Source organism: Rhinopithecus roxellana, chromosome 16 (assembly GCF_007565055.1).
Source record: "Rhinopithecus roxellana isolate Shanxi Qingling chromosome 16, ASM756505v1, whole genome shotgun sequence".
Classification (NCBI taxonomy): domain Eukaryota; kingdom Metazoa; phylum Chordata; class Mammalia; order Primates; family Cercopithecidae; genus Rhinopithecus; species Rhinopithecus roxellana.
This window is the reverse complement of record NC_044564.1, coordinates 64,387,180-64,400,042: the sequence shown is the minus strand read 5'-3', so window position 1 is coordinate 64,400,042 and position 12,863 is coordinate 64,387,180.

Sequence of the window (12,863 nt, the reverse complement as noted above, 5' to 3'; positions counted from 1 at the left end):
GCAAGATTGGGGCTGACCCCAGGTGCTGTTGTAGCCTGGCCGGGCTGGTGCATGCTCAGGGCACTACTGACACTCCAACCCCTGCTGCCTCAGCCCCCTCCAGATTTGGGTGGCAACAAACATGAGAGGGAGGCCAAGGTGGGGGTACTGAGGGAGCTTGGCACTGGCCTGAGCCACCCCTTGGCATAAACGGCCTGGGTATCATTAAGGGCATCAGGAAGCAGACAAGCTCCTGGGCAGAAGAGGGTGGATGCCTGGTGGAGCACCACCTTTAAGCTGGGGAGGGCCTGAAACCTAGAAGCTGGGTTATTGGTCCCACAGACCAGAGTGGAAACTTGTGGTGCTTTCTCCATGCCGGCTCATGCCTGCCCTGGACCAATCAGTGCACATTTCCTCCCCACTGAGGCCCATGTAAACTCTGGAGTCAGCCAGACTTGAACAGATGACAGGATGACCAGCTGCGGAGAAGACCTACCCACCCAAGGCTCTCCACTCTACTGAGAGCTGAGGAAACAATGGGACAGCAAGCTGCAGGAAGGAGCTACCCACCCCGTGGTCTCCCCTCTGCTGAGAGCTGAAGAGACAACAGGACAGCGAGGACTCACAGGGAACTGGCACCTGTGTCAGCACCTGGAGCTGCCTGTCCCATTGCAACCATCATGCCTGGCTGTGAGCAGTGGCCAGAACTCATGCCTGCTTGCTCACACACCCTTCACCACTCTGCTTTGCCTTGGAAAGTGTGGGATACAGGCTGGTAGAGTGAGGCCAGTGCAGCCTGCCAAGCCAAGTGGGCAAAATGAGCCCAGAGGGCCTGAGCAAAACACGGGCAAAGGAGCCACTGCCCACAGAGGTTTCTAGCTAGAAAAAAAACACTCCAAGGATTCTATTACATTTCTCAGGGCTTGTTCAGGATCTGTGGAAGGGTGAGTAAACGTGGACTTGTTCTTTGTTCTTTGTTCTTTTTTTTTAGAGTCCCTAAACTCCACAATAGTAAAAACTGAAAGAAAAAAAAAAAAAACAGCCCTCTGTCAGTCATTTAAAAGTGACTAGCATGGCTGCCAGACTTGAGGCATGGGGGACACTAGGGAGAACACTGTGAATCCCCCACCACCCCTGGGTGTTGGGAATGTTGCCTTTGTTCCAATCCAGTTTCCCTTCCTGGAGGTCTAGCCATTGGGTGGGAATGGAAGGAAGTTCTGGGGCAATTGAGTGTTATCTGGCTGAGGCTATAACTTGGTGTTACCCAAAGACCCCTGGAATAACTTCAGTTCTCGACCGCCCATTTGGGTGTCATCACTGGGACCTAGTTTTTCCTATCATCCTTTCGTTTGTGGCTGTAATGATTCCTATCTCTGTTTTATATACAACGTTAAGGGTATTTTTGCAAACCATAGAGATAATACTACTGGGTTGAATGAGAATTTGGCTTAGTCATCAAAAGTATAAAATGGAAGCTTAAGAATGGCACAGACAAAAGGGAAGTGTGCCTTGGTATCTGCATATAAATATGTGGTGAAAATGTTCTGGTCATTTCCTTGGTTGGCAACTTAGTGCCAAGAACCTTGAGGCACAGAAAAGAAGCATGGCTTCAGGAAGAAAGCATTAATTTCGATATCATTCTGCAGTATTGGACCTTTTCTGTAATTGGACCTTTTCTGTAAATGTGAGGGCAAATGGTCCGAAGTCTCACATGTGCAGGCCTTCTTTTCCTTGCAGAGGAATCTGGACCTTTGCTGACATTTTAGAATTGATTCAGCTCTCCTAGTGGCCATATTAGGTTAGGCTGCAAGGGGCAATCCCAGGTAACTAGGGAAGCAAACCATAGAGGTACCCCCAGCAAAAGAGTCAACTCCCTCCACTCCACCCTACTTCTATTGTGCTAAAATATAGCTAATACAGATTGCTATAAAAGTATGGAATAAACTTACTGAAGCCAATCTTGGAGAATAATAATGTTTAGAATGAAAACTAGGTTGAAGTAAAGGCAAAAAAGCAGAAGGAAAGGCTGGGGACTATCAGAGGTTTTATATCAGTGGGGCAAAAGGGAAAATCAATTCTCCCAATGAGTGCATATACTGGAGGAATAGAAGTATAATCTTCTCTTAATTGGTTTTAGGGGTATCTAGGGAGCTGTGTGCTGGCTGTCACAATTCAAATTCAGAGAGCATATTGCACAACTTCCAAACACAATAGAGATGAAGGTCAGAGTTTATTTCTTTTCTTCTTGCCATACTTGGACCAGTAAAAACCTTCCCCACAAAGAAACAGTTAAAATTATAACCTTGTGAGTATTTCTCTAAAATTATCTAATTTTCCCCTAATATTATGAATTCTAGTTTTTCATTTTATGGATATATTTTTCTGTAGCCTTAAAAGAAAATCTCAGGACATGATACTTTATGAGGCATTCTAAACATTTACCAAAATTAAATATATTACTTATTTGAAAATCATATTGGTATTTTAATAGTAAATCTAACACCACTCCTACCAATGAGTGAAAATGAGTTATTTAGTTACCACATACTTATTGAATACTCTATTTAGAAAATAGCGTAAACCAATAGATTTGAAACTATGCTTAACTTTTTTCTTGCTCAATTTCAGATCCAGTGCCTCAAAATATCCTGTAATTCCTCACCACCCCAATATTCTCAAATCCAATTTCTTCTCACAACCTCCTAGCCCATTATCCTAGTTCACGTCCATGCCACCAACTGTAGTCAATGCTACCATCACTTTTCTGCCAGATGACAGAAATAACCTGCTTATTAAAATGTGTGCTTATCTACAATCTACTCTCCAAATAATGGCACAAATTATGTATTAAAAACTTAACAAATTACATTGGCTCTCTAAAATTATCCAATAGCTTCTAATTTCACCTAGAATAAAATCCAAATTTGAATATTGGCCTAGTAAGGCCTACATTCTTTACTTCAGTGACTCCAGACAGCCCTTCTTGTTAAGACTTTGGCATATCTGAAATGCCCTTTTCCTGGATATTTTCATGTCTGTCACCTGTCATCTTTCAGAAAGAATGTGGCTAAATACCTTTTCTAGATACTTACTCTTTTCCACTCCTATTGGGAATTATTTTTTCTCTGAGGGACTTAAAATATTCTGTCATCCTATTATATAATTGTTTATTTATTTATTTATTCATATCTCTCAGTATGTAAACAACTGCCTAGAAATTTACGAAACCCACTGAGTATGAGTTATGTGGGCAACGACTTCTTTTTGGCTCTTTACTAGAGTATTTTCCTGCCTATAACCTCATGTGGAACGGTGTCTGGTATATAACATAAAATCAATAAATATTTGTTAAATTTATATTTAGAAGAGTAAAAAAAGTAAAATGAAAAATAAACAGAAAAAGAAAGGAAAGAAGGAAAGAAGAAAGACAAGAAAATAAAGAAGCATAGGCCGGGCGCAGTGGCTCACGCCTATAATCCCAGCACTTTGGGAGGCAGAGGCAGGCGGATCACAAGGTCAGGAGATCAAGACCAGACCACAGTGAAACCCCGTCTCCACTAAAAATACAAAAAAATTAGCCAGGTGCGGTGGCGGGCTCCTGTAGTCCCAGCTACTCCGGAGGCTGAGGCAGGAGAATGGCGTGAACCCAGGAGGTGGAGCTTGCAGTGAGCCGAGATTGCACCACTGCACTCCAGCCTGGGTGACAGAGCAAGACTCCATCTCAAAAAATAAAAAAAAAATAAAAATAAAGAAGCATAAAATTGATAAATTAAGACACAAAAATAAGTGATTTCTTGGTCTTAGCTTTTAATAAATGGCATGAGAACTATTGATATCTTATGTTCATTTGCATTCCATGTCTGCCTTTTCCACTAAATTATTTTGGATATGCATTTTCATGTCCTTTCATCTCCTAAGTTACTTTAAGTGACTTTAAGTAATATGAGAGATGGAAGGAAAGGGAAAAGAGAACAGAATTAGCAACAAATAATGCAAGAAACATTTAAGTTTGTGAAGAGAATAGTCACTTTCAGTTTGAGTGAAGTATAAATTTCATAAAAGGAACTTGTAAGCCCTAAGTTGATTGTTAAATGGCAGACAGTTGTTGAATACCAGGAAATGTATTTAGAACTTTATTGTCTAGGCTATGAAGGGGGAAACATTTTCTTGATGGATAAAAATTATTGGAGAATATTTCCACATATAACTTCAGAAGAATTTTAGAATCAGGGAAATAATAATATTGTATTATAAAAATGCCCTATAATATTCCATAGCAACTATTTTTATAGGTAGTATAGAAACAATCTGGAGTCTACTCACAATCATTAATATTTTATTTTCAGTTTTAACATAATCTCCCTGATCCCCATCCATTTGTGCAGCATATGTCCTTTATAGTAACTTATCTTCATAACTATTTTATCTGTTTGCATCTGCATATTATATTATAAACTACTCAAAGGCAAGCAGCGTGTCTTATTTATATTTTTCAATCCAACACCTAGGACATAGTACGCTTGGTGAGTGGTTTTTGAATAAACTTAAAATCAAACACATTTGAAATGGATTGTTATGCTATGAAGTCATGCTTAAGTATATATGTAATCAGTAGAATAGATTGATTTTTTAAATAAATGAAAGTTTTAATTCTAGTGCTACTACTATTACCACTATTACCACCAAGAATTTTGAGTATACAGCTTCTCTTTTTTTCTAACTAATAAATTATTGAATTATTTCAGCATCAGATATTGTATTAAAGTCTTTGTGTCATTTACTCTTCACAACATCTCCTAAAGTGGGAATTATTATCATGCCTATTTCACAAATGAGTACAGTGAAGCTCAGAGAATTAAGAGCCTATCCAAGGCACATGGTTCTGAAGTAGTGGAAAAGGGAAACAAAGGAAATGGATACCTGGGATAAGAAATGTGTGAGCTTTATGCAAATAAATTTAAAAAATAAAGAAAAAAATATGTAAAATGGGGATGCCAAGAATTAACACACGGGAATGGGATGGAATAGGAGGAGGTAGAATGGACTGTTGATTTATAAAGTACTCATGTATACATGTATATTCAGGTGTATGTGTATATATTTGTATGTGTTTATGAATTTATGTGTGTTGACATATGCATGACTGTATAAACAGGCCATATTTCCTAACTGTCCACTGAAAAGGCTTAGAAACAAGGCACCCAGGTATTGACAAGCAAATGGAGGACCCAGATCTTGGTTTCTACTACTGCACTCCAATAAAAGAAATCAGGGCTTCTTGAAATGTTACTGAGTACAGGGTTAGGACAGGGACGATGAGCCTAGAATATTGCGTTAGACCAGGAAGCAAGAAAGTGCTAAACACAATGATGGAATCTGTCACACAGACATTGGAGTCAGCTTAAAGGGGCTCCCATTTTCCAAATTAAGGACAATTTGAGTGCCAAAATAAGGAGAGTAATGGATGACAAAGAATTGGAAAAATTAGGGATCTATGACTCCATATCAATAACAAATAGATTAAAAAGAAATGTGGAAGAAGGGATAATTGAATACTTGTTTATGGTAAAATGCCAACTATTGACTGTTAAATATGGCAGAAGTGGTGGAATATCCCCTTTTTGTAATCATTACAGTAAAGATTATATCAGGTAAGAATCAATAATAAATGCTTAATCTGAGAGAGAAATTTTCATGAAGAATTTAATATATGTTTGGTCTTAAAGCATTTCCCCACAAATTCCTTATTAGTAGCAATAGAATATACTATACAGTGGAAGAATAGAGGAGCACTTGGAGCAGGTAATCAAAACTAATTCCACAAATAGGGACCGATTAACTTAATGCACCATTACATATAATACTATGAGAAGGATGCAACATCATTTATGTTGTATTCCAGATGGGAAAGCATAACTTGAATCTAATCATAAGGAAACATCAGACAGACAAAAAGAGAAACAGTCTATTTAGAAAGAAAGTATGGTAAAGATTATTCAGCAAAAAATTTCAGTGTCATGTAAGACTTAGAAAGGCTAAGGAAGTATTCTGATTAAAGGAAACTGTAAAGATATGATAACTGATCCAAGACCTGATTCTGTACAGGAGAAAAACTTGTATAAAGGAGATTACTGAGTGAAGTAAGAGGCAAAAAAAAAATGGAATAGTTCCTAGAGTGATATTGGAGCAAAGCATCTGGCCTATCACAAAGCCAGAAGATGCTCTGACTCATATAATTTATGATAAAGTTGATAGAAAACGATACTCTTGCAAATGTTCAGATGCTTGTTGCTTATTTGATTCATCATCTCCTTTATATAATAGAAGGATATCAAATTATAAAGCAAATAGGGAAAAATGCTAACATTAGGTAAATTAAGGTAAAGGATTACAGATGGTCTTTGTACTATTTTTGGAAATTCTCTGTAAGTTTGAAATTATTTATAAATACAAAGTTTTATTATTTATTTATTTATTTATTTATTTATTTATAATAAAACACACACAATTTAAAATTCTAAGAATAGATCTTCTATGGAAAACTCTAGAGGGGTCACACACTTCACAAACATAAAATGTCTCTTTAGCAGCTAGTGGTAAAATAGACAATTAAAAATAAACATGTCGTCTTTTAAAACCAATATTACAAGTGATTAAATAAAATTTTTTGACTATAAATTTAAGATGTCATATCAACTTTGATGAGTAGACAGTAACTTACTTTAGGCTTTGTCTCTAGCAGTAATCCATATTCACTACTCTTTTCCAGGCTATAAAATTTCAAACTCAATGGGAGTGGCAAAGAAAAATCCAATGATCCAGAATAATGTCTTAGCATTTCTTTCACAATTTTTTAATGATTCTCTCTTATTGCCCTTTAACACTCATTGTTCTGACTAATAATGCTTATTTTAAAATCTAAATCGATTTTAAAATTAAATTAAACATGTAAAATGCATGGCTTGTAAAACGTGAAACACTTGGCTATCTCTAAAACATTGCTAGGGATAATGATTAAATCCAAAGCGAGTGTTCCAATTCTTTTCAGCAAAATAGGAAGGTTTTTTTTTTTTTTTTTAAATTTAAGGTAAGAAATACTGACTAACAAAAATAGAAACTAGATGTGTGCCATCATGATAATTGCCTTAGTCCATTTATGCTGTTGTAACAGAATACCTGATACTGGACAATTTATAAGAAACCAAAATTTGGTCTCTCACAGTTGTTATGAAGACTGAGAAGTCCAAGATGAAGTTGTTGGCAACTAGTGTGGGCCTTGTTATTGTGTCCCCATGGAGTGGAAGGCAGAGGGCAGGAGAAGATGAATGTGTGTCCTCACATGTCAGAAGAGTGAAGGAGAGCAAATCCACTCCTGCAAGCCCTCTTATAGCAGCCTTAATCTATTCATGAGGGTGGAGCAGATTAGACTCCACCTCCCAACACTGGTACATTGGGGGTTAAGTTTCCAACACATGAATTTTCGGGGACACATTCAAGCAATAGCGATAGTTGAAACGACATTTTATGTTCTAAATTATTCACATGGTTGTTTATGATTGCCACTTTTTCTAATGTTGACATGAGTAGGGCGTATGTAAATTTATATATGTTTATGTATCATTGATACGTATTGTTTTGGCTCTGTGAAAAGGAGTCTGTATTTTATCCGGAAGACATCATTTTTATATCAAGAATAAGTTTCTGTGCATATCCTCTAAAAGTTGAGCTAAATAAACTGGAAAATTTGGGGTTTTCAAAAATTTCTGGATGTCATAAAGGAGGTAGAAAACCTAGAGTAGTATTAGAGCAGAGCTTCTAGTATAGCTCATAGCTAGAAGGGGCATTTAACCATACTTTATGATGAAAATTAACACAATACAGTACTCTTACAAATGCGCACGTGCTCATCTGACTCAGCAGCTCTCTAATATGGGCTTCTCACTTGCTTAGGCCCATGTTACTGGTAATTTGAAGGAAAAAAAGAACTTGATATTTTCTGATGGCTGCTGTGTGTGTATTATTGAGCTTCATTAACTTTTTCAGATCAAAATTTATAAGGTGAAATTTGCAGCCGGGCGCGGTGGCTCAAACCTGTAATCCCAGCACTTTGGGAGGCTGAGACGGGCGGATCACGAGGTCAGGAGATCGAGACCATCCTGGCTAACACGGTGAGACCCCGTCTCTACTAAAAAATACAAAAAACTAGCCGGGCGAGGTGGCGGGCGCCTGTAGTCCCAGCTACTCGGGAGGCTGAGGCGGGAGAATGGCGTAAACCCGAGAGGCGGAGCTTGCAGTGAGCTGAGATCCGGCCACTGCACTCCAGCCTGGGCGACAGAGCCAGACTCCGTCTCAAAAAAAAAAAAAAAGAAATTTGCAAGTGTTAAATACATTTGTTGAGTATCATCCATGTAATAAACACCCTTCATTAATTTTTATGTAACTCAAATTTTCCAAGTATTATTGACCAAAATTGGCCCCCATTACATAGTAGTATCAGGCTAGGTGACAGAGCAGTAACTGCAGTGTAGTTCAGCCTAGAGATGAATTAACCCTAAGAGGAAAAGTTGGGCTACTATATGCTGGCTATGATCCAGGTGCAGAATGAGGTACATTTTTCTTCTAAGTTATTTACTTATCCTTGTTGTTAGCATATCTTTTGGGATTAATTCCTTTATTTTACTGAAATATTTTAAGATTGTTTTCATAGGTGTTCTTTTGGTGAAAACATTCTGAAGGCTTTTATGACTGAGAATGTCTATTTTATTCTGGCATTTAAATGCTACTTTAATTAGACCAAAAATATCTGACTCTGTTATTATTTTCCTTTAGTGTCTTCTATATTTTACACCATTTTCTTCTTGCAATCCATATTGCTTTTGGAAATGTATTGAAAATTTATTTTTCCTTGCATTTCTTTCTGAAAGTGTTTAGACCTTTCTGTATTTTGAAATTCTTAAAATTTTACTTTTTGTTCAGGTTTTATTCTTTGTATATATTCTACTTGGCAACTTACAAATATTTAGGATTTCTCCCTCCTGCCTGGCATTTTACTTGTTTATTTTTCTTAATTCTGGAAATTTCTGAGTTAATACTTTTTCAGATATTTCTTCTTTATACTTTATTTTGGTTACTTCCTCTATACAGATTTTGACACTTCTATTTCTACCTGTCTAAATGGCTATGTCTTCACTTGACATTATCTTCTCTTTATGCCTTCCTAATACTTCCTGAAAAAAATTCGCTATTTGATCTTCCAGATCATTGATACATTCTTCCATTGTGCTCATTTTGTTATTCAACGCTTCTTTTCGATGCTTTATGCACATTAACATGTTTTTATACCATGTGTTTCCAATTGTCTTCTTATAAACATTTATTTACAAGTCATGTTACCATTCTCTGTTACTCTTTGAACATATTCAGTGTCTTTAATTCTTGTTTTATTTGTAACTCAAACTTGGCTTTATCCCTTGTATGATTTTTGCTATGATTACTTTCTTTTGTAATATTTGTGCTCTGCTGATGTAAGAAATCTTATAGCCTTTTCCTGAGAGCTTATATTTCCCTGTAAATAGTTGTTACTTAATATTGCCTTCCCAAAAGGCTGAAACCTAGGTTCTACCTTTGCCTGCCCCTGCCGAGTTAAGAGTAGGAAAGAATCGAGCTTCAGAGTGGGGGATTTCTGGAAGTATAATCTGGGATAGGTCATTTTCTATTTGCTTTCTCTTTAGAGACCTTGCTTCTTAGATGAATGTCCATTTTTTAACCATTTACTGAGACCTGCATTTGTGTGCTGGAGTAGAGGTGGTGGAAGGAGCCACTGAGGGCTATCAGAAACACCTGTACTCCTTATTCACTTGCCACCCCAGCAGGAATTAGTATCACCTGAGGTTTCTCTCCCATTCCCACACCAGGGCACAGATATAGCAAGGTTTTTTCAGCCTTTTCTGTAGCAAAGGGGCAGATGATGATCCTCTCAGGGGAAATTCAGGTAAAAGAAAAAAAAAATGGAACTGAAAATATTTTCCCCAGGAGAAACTTCCCAGCATTACTCATCCCTCTTCCACTGTGGGTATTACTGTCTTATAATGAGACCCAAATATAAATACATTTGTTTCCCTAGGAGGTTCTTACAGGTTTTCACTAGCTCTTCTAATTTGTAAACTCTCCTCCATTTTGAAAACATCACTGAAATGAGTTTAGGGTGAGGTATTTGGGAGGAAGACAGCCGCTTCTTTTAGTCTGACATTTTATCCTCAGCAGCATTTCCATGTTTATACTTTTTCATTCTTGCTCTAGTGAACAAGATAGTGCTGATCAAACACAGAGAAACCATAAAACACATGTAATTTCTTCAGCAAATGTAGTCCCTGAGGGACTAGCAGCAGCATTCAGTGAGATAAACACTGTTATCAGCAAGGAGTTACAGAAATAGGGTAGGGAATGTTTATTGCAATCTTACAGATTCACAGAGAGTGAATGGTATTTATTACTTCTCTTCTACAAAACTATCTTTTAGAATCACTGTGCATGCATTTCTCATCTAATTCTCCAGACAATTCCATGAGAAATTTTACATTATTGCCCCTATTTTACATGCAAATAGATTTTCACTTAGAATTTTGGTTTTCATTAATAGCATCTAAGTGGAAGAACTCAAGGCTCTTCAGTCCTGTATTACTGGTATAGTATTATTAATTGCAGACATGGCTGTTTTAATTATTCAGAAATCATAGGATTTCAGAGCTGGATGAATGTGAGTGGTCATCTAATTTAACTACTTCAAATTCTAAGGAAGAAATGAAGGTCTGGGGAAGTTGGGTGAATTGAACATGTTAACAATCCAGTTTATCCTCAGTAGAAATAATATGATTTCCCATTAAGTGCTTCTATGCATATTCTTTATGTCAATTTTGTTATTCTTTCTGGGAGATATCTATAGGATACTTCATGAAGAATGATTGTCCTCTTTCTTATTAAAATAATGATGAAAACCCATAGGGTTTTTTAAAATTTTATTTTCTTGGAGTACATTGTATTGGGCTACATATTTTTTTTGAAAATAACATGCAATTAGAACTTTGGCTAAATTTATCAAAGATCAATATGAGAAATTAAATATCTAATTTACTGAAAATACTAAAGATACTTCAGTATTTTAAGGAAACAAAAAAATGTTTTTTTCTTCTTTGGGGCACTTTACACTGGTAAGTTGGTTTACCAGTGAAGTAAATGAATGTGAAATTGCATGAATCCTAATTATCTTAGATATTTTATTGTGAAATTCAAGGTATTTTAATAATTATTTCCATTTTATGTGAATATACATTTATCATTTTCTGTTATTTCATACAGCACCAATACCACTGCATTCTTTGTGGGAACAGAGAGGTAAATTCTACTGCCCAAATTATATTCCACAGTTCTTAATTATCCAGACAATTCTAGATTTTAAAAAATCTGCTCTTTTAATAAATTGTTAATTTTAACATACTGCCAATATATTTTAATATATTGTTAATATAGTTTACTTATATAGAAATGGAAAAAGAATACTGGCCTATAAAAGTAACTATTATGCTTGGTATATATATATATATATATATATATATATATATATATAATAAAATACATACATAATATATAATTTGTTTATTTTTTTACACTATGTCTAATGATTTGGGATTTGGGAGACAGGAGATCAAGCTTAAGTTTGAGCTTTGCAGTTGATTTCCTGCTTGTCCTCTTTTCCCCTTCAGATCTTTTCCCCACCTTTCTCCACCATGCTTTGTATCTTCAGACTGCATCAAAAGGCTGTCTTATCCTCTGGTGATAGTGTCCTCACCCAAATCTCATTTCCAGTTGTAATCCCCATAATTCCCATATGTCGAGGGCAGGACCTGGTGGAAGGTGATTGGATTATGGGGGCAGTTTCCCCTATGCTGTTCTCATGATAGTAAGTAAGTTCTCAGGAGATCTGATGGTTTTATAAATGTTTGACATTTCCTCCCACAGACAATACCTCCCTTACCTGCCGCCATGTAAGAGGTGCCTGCTTCTCCTTTCCCCATAATTGTAAGTTTCCTGAGGCTTCCACAGCCATGCGGAACGTGAGTCAATTATATCTTTTTCCTTTATAAATTACCCAGTCTCAGGTAGTATCTTTATAGTAGTATGAGAATGGACTAATACACCAGCTTCTGGTTAGATTCAACCAATACAGCATGGGATAAAGGATTTTATTGTCCCTGCTCCCTTCCTGTTGGGCACAGTGGATAAGAGGCTTCCCTTTACTGAATGTCACATGGTCTTCTCTACACATCTTTTTCTTACCGCATTTTGGTAATTATTCTCTCCCATTGGCCCTTTAAGCTTAGGGATAATAAGGACTTCCTACTCGGTTTGACTCCTTGTTGATGTCCCTACACCCTGAATAATAGTCCCTTCGCCAATAGTCCCTTTATTCAACTCTCCTCAGTTACCCCTCAAGTGTGTTGTATAAGAACCCAAACTTATACATCATTAAAATTACCTTGAAAAATCACACATGATCTTTGAATCTCAAATTTCTTTTTTTTTTTTTTCCTGAGACGGAGTCTCGCTCTTGTTGCCCAGGCTGGAGTGCAATGGTGCAATCTCGACTCACTGCAACCTCCACCTCCCAGGTTCAAGCGATTCTCCTGCCTCAGCCACTAGAGTAACTGGGATTACAAGCACGTGCCACCATGCATGGCTAATTTTTTTTCTTTTTTAGTAGAGACAGAGTTTCACCACGTTAGCCAGGCTGGTCTTAAACTCCTGACCCCAGGTGATCCACCTGCCTCAGCCTCCCTCAAATTCCTTTTTCTATAATGCACATAATAATATCCATCACTTAGAGTTGT